The sequence below is a fragment of the Populus euphratica genome, unplaced genomic scaffold (genome assembly GCF_000495115.2).
Source record: "Populus euphratica unplaced genomic scaffold, PopEup_1.0 scaffold3066.1, whole genome shotgun sequence".
NCBI lineage: Eukaryota > Viridiplantae > Streptophyta > Magnoliopsida > Malpighiales > Salicaceae > Populus > Populus euphratica.
The window spans coordinates 1-13218 of NW_011502881.1; the positions used below are offsets into that span (position 1 = coordinate 1).

General features: G+C 30.0%; 1 long non-coding RNA gene across 1 annotated transcript; it reads right to left on the reverse strand.

Moving 5' to 3' along the window:
• Positions 1–132: 132 nt before the first annotated feature.
• On the reverse strand, positions 133–626 carry LOC105119533 (uncharacterized). Its single transcript, XR_841146.1, has 2 exons — positions 395–626; positions 133–285 (listed from the first exon to the last, which is right to left on the reverse strand). It is a non-coding gene; the product is annotated as an uncharacterized LOC105119533 (long non-coding RNA).
• Between the last annotated feature and the right edge of the window lie 12592 nt (positions 627–13218).

Below are 13218 nucleotides of genomic sequence, written 5' to 3' on the forward strand. Positions count from 1 at the left end.
GAATTCAACTCTACTGTTTTTTATCAGAAAAGGGATCATAGTTTCAAGCAAAACCAATTTAAACAATTTCTCCTTAAACTACTTATCATTAACTATCAAAAATAAAATTCAAAAACAGAAAACAGCTTACCGTTTTAACAGATAAAAGGGCATCTCTAACATGATAAACTAAATCCCAATCAGTAATACTAACACCTTCCTCCACCTCCTCTTGATCCTCCATTGCTATATATTCTGTATATTGATGGGTTAACTCAACACCCATCTGTTATATCCCCACTTACACTGAAAAAACAATACCCATCAATAAAAACAAAAAAAGGCATCATATTTCGAAACCAAGAAGCACAAGCAAAAAACCATCTATAAAAAAGCACCAAAAAAAAGAACTTACAGAAGGCGGCTTTTTTTAGCTTGGTGTATGGCTTTCTCTTCTCTTTGTGTATGGATTAGTAGTGTGGAGCAGTGACAAGCCGACGGAGAAGCTGTGGTGGTGAATTTATGAAGGTTGCGGCTGGCTCTTCTTTGTATATGAGTTTGTGTTTTGCGTTTCGGCTGCCAAGAAAAGAAGAGTAGCAAAATTCAGGGTTTTGCTACTCCAAGGGATTTTAAGTGGTGTGAGTCGACCTTATTTCTTTTATTTTTATATTGACCTCCAAAACTCTTTGTTTTTTTAATTTAGTAACATGTTTTCGGTTATTTACAAATTCACACCATGTCTGTAAATAAGGTCACAGTGCATGTAACTTTACAAGGGAGGACTTTAACACTTCAGCAATTAGCACCGACTAGTACACATTCAGCTGCGCTTTGTTGTGAGTTGGATTAGTTTTTAAAAAAATTAAGTATAAAGATTTTTTTACATAGTATTGTTAAATTTAAGTAGTTTGATCTTAAAATCTATTATTTCAACTTTTTTTTAATTTAAATTTCAAATTAAATTAATGAAACTAATCCAAAATAAATTATTTAATTTAATAGGTTAAAATATAACTTGAATAATTAGTAAAAACATGGGTTAACTTAAAAAAAATTTTAAGATGTTATTTTTTTAAATTAAAATAATGCAAGATTGGATCGATCTTGGTCATCTTGCAACTTAGATCATGGATTTTAATAGTTTTAATAACTTTGTTATTTTTATAAATTATTTTTATTTAATTTTATGATAATGTTAGATGCTTTTAAAAATCAAGCATCAACTTTAAAAAATATTTATTTAAAATCATGATTACCCTATATAAAATAGAAAAAATAAACCATGAATTTCATTTATCAACCAATCTAATATTAAATAAGAATGAAATAAAAATAAACAATTAAAAAAATTAATGGACAAAAAACTAAGAAAAATATATTAGGTTTGACGAGTAAATTCACTAAACTTGTGAATTAAGTAACCCGAGTCAACATGTTAAACCCTCAAACCGAATAATAAATTATAATAGGATTAATAACTTGTTTATTTTTCTAAATTATTGTTTATTTAAACATAACAAAAATAAACGATTATAAAATCAAGTGTGAAACCAATATTGAGACTATGATAACCTCAAGAAAAATAAAATAAAATAAATTATAAAATTCAATTCTCAACTAGCATACACGACAACAAGCCCATGGACTTTCTAAAGTTTAATAACATTTAATGGCAACAGGTCCATGAACTTTCTAAAGTTTAATAACATTTATAGACAATTATATAATCGAGTTCAATTATAAAAAAATACCTCGCTAAACTTACAGATATAGGCAACCAGAGTTATTTCACCAAACTTGTAAATCAGGTTATAGAATCCACACTTTGATAACTTAGTTTTTTTAAAAATTATTTGTTATTTAACTAAAGTTTTTTAAAAACAGACCATAACACAATGCTGAGATTTTTTATGATATCAACTTGATATTGAAATTTTTTTTATATTGCAATAATCATATAAAAATAAATTATTTATTCTAAATTTTCATAAACACATTATATAAGAATTAAATAAAAAAATTAATAACCAAATAAAAAAAAGTAAAAATGCATAAAAAAATCATTACTATGGATTATTATTATAATTTATAGTGCTAATAGATGTTGAGAAACAATGTTATTCCTATACTTTTTTTCTTTTCAAAAACCAACATTGTTAATTATTATTGTAATTCACCGTATTAATAAATGTGAAAAATAGTATTAATTTTCCCATGCACCTTTTAACTTTATTTATAATTATAATAATAACTAATACAATTGTCTACTTTTTTGTGGCAAGCACTATTCAAGTGTGTTTTTCTGTTTTATTTGCAATTTTATCATTGCAAGGTATATTGATATCGTTTCATGTGTTGAAATTTGGTTCTTTATGCATTCGCTTTTGTATGTGAAGTGCTTGAGAAAACTTTGATATTAAATTAAATATCAATATTACGTACAAAATAGAATTTACAATGTAGTTAAAAATAAAATTGAAAGAAAAATGATTAAAATTAATAAAATAGATCATTTTTCATGTTTACTATTAGGCACAAAAAACTTTAGCTTGATCTCCTAGTTTCAATATATAAAATTATTGAGTTTTGTATTTTTTGGATTTTATATTTTAACCTTAAATTAACTTTGTTATAATCCAATTTAACCTATTTGTGTTTTGTTTAATTTTTTTGAAGGGATTAAAATTTAGAATTAAAAGACTAGGGATGGATTTTTTTATTCAGAGTACAATTTGATAATGTATATAAGAATTATGGAATATAGTGAGTTTTATGTTTAAACTACATAAATGTATTTTTAAATTTAATTTTTTAAATTTGAATTTAATAAAAAGGTAGAGTTTGTGTTCGTTTGGACTTTGAAACTCCATATTATACACACATTCCAGGAGAAACAAAAAGAGAAGGGAAGATATATGAATTAAAGAGCAGAAGCAGCTTTTGCCAAGGCATCTGCAGACAAAAATTGAGCTAGCCATTGGCTGTGGATGGGCAGCAAGAAAACCCTAGAAGTTAGGGTATGCCATACCTTATCAGGCCCCAACTCAACCAATTATCCCGATATGCATGAAACAGGCTGTTTCAAGTTGAGATGCGCAGATTGCAGAACCAGTTACGCGCGCTGGATAATACTGAATCATGCTGTGAATTGTGATCACTGAGATATATGAGCACAAGAACGGTTTTTATGTAGCTATACCACTCGTTTTTGTTGACAACAGTTAAGTTTTTATGCATCCAAATCTCTTGTTGCATTCATTGTCAATTTGTCTTGGAAAAGAAATAAAGAAGGAAAAAGATCTCGCGGTATGCAATTGAGTTATATTCGATTGTTTCCTTTTTGGCGGGCCATAGGTAAATTTTAGGTTACAAACAACAACGTTTCTTTTTCTACCAAGAAAGTGGATTAAGAAACAAAACAAGAATTTGATAAGATCTGTAATTGATACTGCCCAGACTAGTGCTCTTTAATTAGATTTGTTTGCTGATTGCATAATTTGGGAGGAAATTGCGATATTAAGATATCACTGATAAATTCCTATATTGTAGATTAATAAAGTGATATTTTGGAAACAATTTTCACACACAACAAACATAGTAAGTTATTAGATTAGTGGCTCCTCGCTGTCTTGTGGGTAAAAATACTTTCTTTATCGGAAAAAAAAAATATGTTTAGATGATGCAAAAGTGATTTAAAAAAGTTTTTTTAAAAATAAGACTTGGGGTATAAATTTGATTGGGAAAAAAAAAATGAGAAACCTGCAAAAAAAACATCAAATTAAAAAATCTAAGATAACCCGAGTTGCATAAAAATTCACAAAAAAATAGTATAGAAGGAACAAAGCCTAATTGTTAATAATATAAATTTTAATGATGAAACTAAAAAAAAACTTAAAGTAAAAAAATAGACCAAGTAAACATAGGCAAACCTTTTACACCCGAGCTAAGGTCCCGAATTGATAATCAAAAAAATAAAAGCTAAATTTGAAAGATTAAAAAAAATTAAAGGGGAATGAAATTGAAAACGAATTTTAATTTTATAAATTATTTTAAAAAATTATTCCAAATACCGAATAATGGAATCATAAAAAATATCAATTTAAGAAATTAGCCAAAAAAACCAAGGTTATTTTCAAGACCAACAAGAAATTATACATAAAGCAAATAAATAAAAAGAACAGAACTTAGTTTCCAATTGAATAAATACTAAATGATGAAAAAAATATAGCTTAAATAAAGAGAAATAAAAACCAAGAAAAACTGGTGAGAACATCCTAAATTTGGTTTAATTTCTAAAACTTGCAACTTGTGAAATTCTAAAACTAGAATCAATTAAGAATTTGAAAAAAAAAAACCGAGGAGGATGAAACTGTAATAAAAAAATTAAAAATGATCCCAACAAAAACAATAGCAATCAAAAGAATGGGTAGCAAATTTGAAAAATAAAAAATGGAAGAGGGTGAAATTAAAAAAGAATCTTAATTTTATAGATTATTCAAATAAAAAAAATAGTAATAAAAAGAACAATGACAAATGTTAAGGGAGGAAATTAAAGAGGTTGACGGGGAATTCACGATGGATAAAGAGAAGAAAAGAAAAGAAAATGAAATTGTTGTTAGTACCAAATATAAGGTAAGTTTGACACACATATTGACCCATTATAGAGAGGGCGCTGAAAGCTTTTCAAATACTGCTGGAAAATGGCATAAACACTCCTAGAGAATAATTTTGTTAATTTTAAACCTAGGAGTAATTAAGTAATTTAACTTTAATTAAAAAAATAAAAATAAAAATAAAAGCCTTAGGCTTAAGCTATCTTCTTTTTTTCTTCTTGTTCTCATGGTATTTGAATAATTTAATTGCTCTAATATATAAACCTTCTAGATAGTTTTGTTAATTTTGAACACGGGGTAATTAAGTAATTTAATTTAAAAAAAAAACATAAAAGCCCCTGGCTTTAAGCCATAATTTTTTTGTTTTTATAATATTTAAATAATTTAATTGTTATAAAAATTTAAAAAACTAATCTACCACTCAAACAATTTGAAAATGAAATTGAATCATGATAAAAAAAAAACCATCTTGCTTCCAAATCCTAGTGTGGTGGTTCTTTTAGCTAGGGAAAAATTTGTTAAAACATTATTTTATTGAATAGCATTCATTGCCAACACTATATTGTGGATCAAATCAAAATATTTTTATCATAAAAAAAATCTTGATGTAACTAATATTTTTTTAATAGAAAATTTTTTAAACTGTGTAGAATTGATTCAATGTAAGCTAGTCAACTTAGAGGGTTTAAAGTCAACCTAGATGATCCCTAAAAATATGGTTTAACTCAAAATCAATATTCAAGATTATTTTTATAATAAATATTGAGACAACAATATATAGAATCAATTTATGTTAATCCAAATTAACATGTCAATCTACTATGATAACCTTATAGAAAATAAATCAAAAAGAGTTATGAAGCTTAATTTTTAATAAAATTAATATTAAATAATGAAATTAAAAAAAAAATGGTCTGAGTTAACTTATCAAATCTGCATCCTGGATTATAAAATCAGAATAACCCAAATGAAAAAAATTAAAACAAATTAAGAAGCTTAATTTTCTATTAATCATTTTTGAAACATGATATTGAAAAAAAATTGATTTAAAAAAGATAAAAAAATAACTTAAGACAACTTGGGTTAATTTGTCAAACTCGTGATCTGATTCATTAGATGGGAATAACTTCATAAAGAAACAAACCAAAAAAATCATAAAGCCTATTTCTCATTAAAGTCAATATTAAAAAAATAAAATAAAGAAAAAAATTCAATTAGAAAATAAAAAAATTGAGTCAACAAAGTTAACTCGTTAAACTTCTGGTTCAGGTCACGAGACTAGAATAATCTCATAAAAAAATTATAAAGTTTAATTTCTAAAAAATCTACTATTGAATCATGAAATTTAAATTAAAAAAATCATAGATTAAATATATAAAAAATAAAAAATAAAGGAAAAATTATTATTATAATGAATAATAATTTACAAGGAGAGATACCATAAAACTCACTACTGTTTTAATTTGTTTTTTTAATAATCTCCTAACTCAAATATAAAGTGTCAAAAATTTATAGTTTAGCATGAATTATTTTCTCTTCTTATGATAAGAAGTCTCAAGTTTAAACCTTTTATTTATTAAAAAAATATTAAAAAAGCAAGCCTTCTAACCTCTTTTCGTGTTGAATTAACATGGGCTATGTTACAGGTTCTCCAATCAATTTATATTAATATATATTTTTTTATAAAAAAAATTGGATGGATTTTATCAGTTTAGATTTTCTATGCTAAGGTTAATTTCTTAATCAAATCATTTACAAATAAAAAAAATAAAAACTGTTTAAACAAATATTTTATCACTTATTCATAACTATCGTTTATCAAATTTGAACATGGCCTTTTATTTTATTTTATTTTATTTTAGTATTATTTAATGGAATTCACCAAACGATATATATCAGTATATCATCCTGCCTCATTTTTTCATCCTGTTAAACCATATTATTTTCATGGCTTGTTAATGCAGTATCAGTCTTGTTAAATTTCATTTATTATTTTATCTGAAATCTTTAGTTTTGTCATCCAATTAAAAGCAAGATATATATTGATATCAAAACTAAAAATTAATGAAAAATCTCTCCATTACAGCTTACATATCTATATTGTTGGGATATTTCAAAAATCAAACACACACAAATTTATATGGTTTGACAACTTGCCTATTCCACGAAGCTATTAGTTTATATTAATCAATCAAAGAAGCAATACAAACAAAGAAGAGGAGAAAAACTCTTATCTACTCAACTCACTCTCACTTAATCTCTCTCTATCTTCTTCACTCTCCGTGTTCTTTACCCGCGCAACTCTTCACTGAGTGTATATGTGTGTGTGTGTGTGTGTACACACAGTAAGTTGGGAGCAAAGGCCATAAATCATGTCATGATTTATGCCTTAAATTAAGCTTTCATTATATGCTAAGTGAGAAATTAGTTATTCCTATTTGCATATAATGGAGGTGGGGCATTGTTTGTCTCCACTACTAACAATCTTCCACTTGGAGACAAACAATGAAATTATTTTTTATCCTTGAAAACCAACCGAAGTTTTACATAACTTCAGTTTATCAAGTGTAACTCCTTTGATTAACATGTCAGTTGGATTCTTGCTTCTATAGACCTTTTCTAGCATTCGTTGCTCATCGTCTAACAATTGTCGGATGAAGTGATATTTGCTTTGAATATGCTTAGTCCTAGAGTGAAATGCTGGATTCTTGACGAGGAAGATTGTACTTTAGTTGTCGCTATACAAAGTACTTTCTTTATTCATCTTGACTAATTCTTTCAAGAAACTCTGCAACCATACGACCTCTTTTGCAAATTCTGAGATTGCAATATATTCAGTTTCTGTTGTTGAAAGAGCAATGATTTTTTGCAAGGTAGAACTCTAGGAGACAACAGTGCCTCCTAAAGTATATAAATATCTTGTGGTGCTCTTTCTGTTATCAATATCTCCTATTAGATCAACGTCTACAAAACCTTCAAGTTTCAAACCACCAACTATAAAGGTAAGACAAGTCTCCAAGGAACCTTTTAAATATCTCATGATTCATTTTACTGCCTCTTAATGTTGCTTTCTAGGACTGCTGATATATCAACTTACAACTCTCACTGCATGAGCAATGTTTGTTCTGGTATAGACCATAGCATACATCAAAGAGCCGATAGCTAAGGCGTATGGGATGTTATCCATGTATCCATATTCTAGCTTAGTTTTTTGGTGACTTCTCTTTGCTAAGCTTGAAATGATTCTCCAAATGTGTATTTACTGGTTTAACATTATCCATATTAAATCTGCTGAGAACCTTCTTGACATACTCTGTTTGTGAAAACTTTAGTATGTCTTTGTCTTTATCTTTGATGATTCTTATGCCAAGTATTTATTTAGTAGTTTCCAAATCCTTTATTTTAAACTGTTTTGACAATTGTTATTTCAACTTATCAATCTCTTTAATGCTGGATCTTATTATCAGTATATCATCTACATATAATAGTAGAATATTGTAGGAGTTATCAAAATATTTGACACAATAACAATGATCAGTTTGGCATCTTATGTGCCCCGAATTGTACATGAAGTTGTCAAACTTCTTGTACCACTGTCTTTAAGCTTGCTTCAAACTTGGTTCTCCTTTTCTTGTATTATAAACCCCTCTAGTTGTTGCATATAAATGTCTTCCTCGATGTCACCATGAAAAAATGTTATTTTTATAACTAATTGTTCAAGATGTAAATTTTCTGCAGTTACTATCCCCATAATAACTCTGATTGTTGTGTGCTTCACAATTGGAGAAAATATCTTAGAGTAATCAATCCTTTTCTTTTGTTAAAACCCTTTTTACAATAAGTCTTGCCTTGAACCATTTGCTTCCATCATGCTCGGTCTTTACTCTGTAAACCTATTTGTTTTGCAAAACCTTCTTTCTTTCAGGTAGTGTAGTTAACTCTCAAGTCTTGTTCCTTAACAAAAAAATACATCTCATCCTTCATGACTAACTCCCACTTGCTTGATTTTTCATTTTATAATGATTCTTCATAAGTTTGTGGTTCACCACTATCTGTCAGCAAAATATAATTTAGTAGAAGTGTGAACAATTATGAGGGCTTTACAGTCCTCAAAGACCTGCGAACATAAACAATAGGTTATTTTGGCTCTATATCTTCCTGTGTAGTAGTGGGTACAGATGTGCTTGAATCTTCTTATAGAGGCTTTTGAATTTTGTTCTGCTTGGTAACATCAGGAAGCCCTTCTATAATCTTATGAATTTAGATTTTTATGGACTTGTATCTGAATTAACTATATTTGTTTCTACACTTGATCTGTCTTTATACAAAACTTTCTCATTAAAGATCACGTTCTTGCTTCTGATAATCTTTCCATTCTGATCATCCCAAATCCAAATTCTTCATCTCTATATTCGATGAAGAAACATTTCTTGGATTTGACATCTAGCTTGTTGCAAGCATCAAAATCTATATAAGCATATAAAACACATCCAAAGACTTTTAGATGAAAGAGTTGTACTTCTTTTCCTCTCCATACTTTTTTGGGCAATCTGAACTCCAAAAAAACTGATGGTTTATGGTTGATCAAGTAAACTGCAGTATGAACTGTATCGGCCTAAAATGTTTGAGGTAACCCTAAATGTAACCTCATACTTCTAGCTCGTTTATTGAGGTCCTGTTCATCCGTTCAGCAGTGCCATTCTATTGTGGTGTGCCTGGAATGGTCTTTTCTATTTTGATACCACTGACAACACAATACTCTTTGAAACCTCCATTAATATATTCTCCCCCATTATCAGATTTCAAGCATTTCAGCTTTAAATTTGATTTAATCTTGATTATTGCCTTCTATTTTTTGAATGTTTCAAACACATTAGATTTATTTTTTTAGAAAGTAGACCCATACCTTTCTACTAAAATCATCAATGAAAGTTACATAATACTGAGAACCTCCAAAATATGTTACTGGAGAAGGTCCCTATAGATCAATATTTTTTAACTCTAGCAGTTTTCCCTTCGACTGAAGTATCTTCATCCCCTTTTGACTCATATGGCTGAGTCTACAGTGCTATAACTGTGCTTGATTTTCTGCTTCAGTAGAGGCAATGATGTTTGCAAATCTTGTGGTCATATACAAGGTGCTAGTTTTCTTTCCATAAGCCAAAACCATTACTCTCTTCGATACTTTCTACATACCTCTAAAAAAATGATTAAATGACCATTATCGTCAAGTTGTCCAATAGAGATTAGTTTCTTTTTTAATCTAGAAACATGTCTTACATTTTGTAAGTTCCATATAGCTTCATTCATCATCTTAATTTGCACATCTTCTATACCCACGATATTCATTGGTTGTCCATCAACCAGATAGACTCGACCGTGATCTTCAATGACATAGTTTTGCATCATTTCATGGTGTGATATATAGTGAAATGAAGCACCAAAATCAATTGGATTTTATATAGAAAAAATCAAAGCATCTTGTACCTCATCTATGGTAGCATTTGCAAAGTCAACTTCAGGTTTTTTTGGGTTGTGTAACTCTTTATATAATGACCAAGTTTGCCACAATTCCAATATTCAACTTACTTTCTAGGTCCAGACTTGCTTTTACTTATATATCTTTTTGCTTTATATATCTTGATTTTGATCTACCTTTGAATGAGCCTCTATCATGTCTCCTTCCTTGAGTGTTAATGTTGAGGGCTGAACGTGAGCTTGAATTTGAACTTTCATTTGAGTCTTTTCTTTATACTTCTTCAGCCAAAATAAAATCTTGAATGTCATCATATTTTAGTCTGGATTTTCCAATTGAGTTACTCATGGTTGTTTTCATACATTCCCAATTGTTTGGAAGTGAAGCTAGCAAAATGAGTGCACGAATCTCATCATCAAACTCAATCTTAACATATTATAATTGATTTGTGATGGTATTGAAGTTATTGAGATGCTATGTAATAGAGGTTCTTTCTGTCATCTTCAAGTTGAACAACTTTTTCATCAAATGCATTTTATTATTTGCTAAGGGCTTCTCATACATCCCAGACAAGGCTTTCATTAATTTTACATTGGATTTTTATTTTATAATATTGTGAGCAACTCTTCTTAATAAGAATAGCATGATAATGCTCAAAACCTGTCTATCAAGAATTAGCCAATCTTTTTCTTGCATATTCTCAAGTTTGCTCCTCAACAGAGAAAGATGAAGTTTTTTTTTTCCATATAGATAGTCTTCAATTTGCATTTTTTAATATCCAAAATCTATCCTATCAAATTTCTCAATTCCAACAGCCTTTATTCATCTGCCATTTTTAATACTTCTTGGATTTGAATCTGCCGAATTTGACCTTATGGATGTGTTTGGAATGGCAAAAAATGTTGGAAACAACATTGAAATCACCTAAATCAGACTTTGGATGGCTATCAAATTTCTCAATTCCAACAGCCTTTATTCATCTGCCATTTTTAATACTTCTTGGATTTGAATCTGCCGAATTTGACCTTATGGATGGGTTTGGTATGGCAAAAAATGTTGGGAACTGGATGTGTTTGGAATGGCAAAAAATGTTGGAAACAACATTGAAATCACCTAAATCAGACTTTGGATGGCTCAAATCTTATCAATCAAACTTTTAGATTATTGGACGGTGCATATGAAGCCGCGTATCGGCTGGAATAGTGTCTACGATGCACTGGATCAAAACCTAATATATTGATGTGGCTATGACGATGTGTCAGACACATAAGTAATGCGAACCCACAACTAATGACATGACATATCCATGTGGATTTCTTGCTGACATATACTGATGACGTGATAGGTGCCGTGGCTGATGGCTGTGCTGACTGGCTAATGACATAGAGGGTCAACCCGGTTTAATTGCAGGTATTCAGGTGAAGAAGGAGCGCATGGCATGTTGGTGCACGTGGGCAGTCCTGACGTCTACGTGTGTGGGCACGTGCAGGCATGCAGCAAGTCGGTTCTTCACCGAGTTTTCACTAGTGGATTCATCTCCTCTTTCCCTACACGATGGTATGTTCAAAAACATGTTTCGAGAACTTTGATTTCTAGGTTTGGATCAAACACCCTCTTTTTCAAGAACAAGTTCTGATACCAGTTGTTGGGACATTCTAGAAATCAAACACACATAAATTTACATGGTTTAGCAACTTGTCTACTCTACAGAGCTATTGGTTTTTCTTAATCAATCAAAAATGCAATACAAACAAAGAGGAGAAGAAAAACTCTTTTCTACTCAACTCACTCTTCACTCAAGCTCTCTCTATCTTCTTCACTCTCTTTGTGCAATTCCTCATGTAATGACCAGGTTTGCCATAATTCCAACATTTAACCTGTTTTCTAGGTCCAGACTTGCTTTTGCTTTTGTATCTTGATTTTGATCTTCCTTTGGATGAGCCTCTATCATGTTATCTTTTCTCGAGTGTTGATGTTGAGGGCTGAACCTGAGCTTGAATTTGAATTTTCACATGAGTCTTTTCTTCATACTTCTTCAGCCAAAATAAAATCTCAAATGTTATCATATTTTAGTTTGGATTTTCCGGTTGAGTTACTCATGACTGTTTTCATAACTTCCCAACTGCTTGGAAGTGAAGCTAGCAAAATGAATGAGCGAATCTCATCATCAAACTCAATCTTAACAGATGACAATTGATTTATGATGGTATTGAAGTTGTTGAGATGTTATGTAATAGAGGTGCTTTCTGTCATCTTTAAGTTGAACAACTTCTTTATCAAGTGAATTTTATTATTTATTGAGGGCTTTTCATACATACTAGACAAGGCTTCCATTAATTTTACATTGAATTTTTATTTTGTAATATTGTGAGCAACTCTTCTTGATAAAGATAGCCGGATAATGCTCAAAACCTGTTTATCAAGAATTAGCCAATCTTTTTCTTGCATATTCTCAGGTTTGCTCCCCAATAGAGGAAGATGAAGTTTCTTCTCATATAGATAGTCTTCAATTTGTATTTTTCAATATCCAAAATTTGTTCCATCAAATTTCTTAATTCCAGCAGTCTTTATTTCATTTGCCATTTTTAATACTTCTTGGATTTGAATTTGCTGAATTTGACCTTATGGACGTGTTTGGAATGACAAAAAATATTGGAAATGACACTAAAATCACCCAAATAAGACTTTGGATGACTCAGATCTTATCAATCAAACTTTTGGATTACTAGACGGTGCATATGAAGCCGCATATTGGCTGGAATAGTGTCTGCGATGTACTGGATCAAAACCCAATATGTTGACATGGCTATGATAACTTGTCAGACACGTAAGCAATGCGAGCCCACAGCTGATGACATGGCATATCCACATGGATTTCTTACTGGTGTGTACTGATGAAGTGGCAGGTGCCGTGGCTGATGGCTGTGCTGATTGGCTAATGACTTGGTGGGTCAACTCGGTTCAATTGCAGGTATTTAAGCGAAGAAGGAACATGTGGCACGTTGGTGTGCATGGGCAGTCCTGACGTCAACGTGTATGAGCAAGTACGGGCATGTAGCAAGTCAGTTCTTCATCGAGTTTTCACTAGTGGATTCGTCTTTTATTCCCCTACACGATGGTATGTTCAAAAATATGTTTTGAGAACTTTGA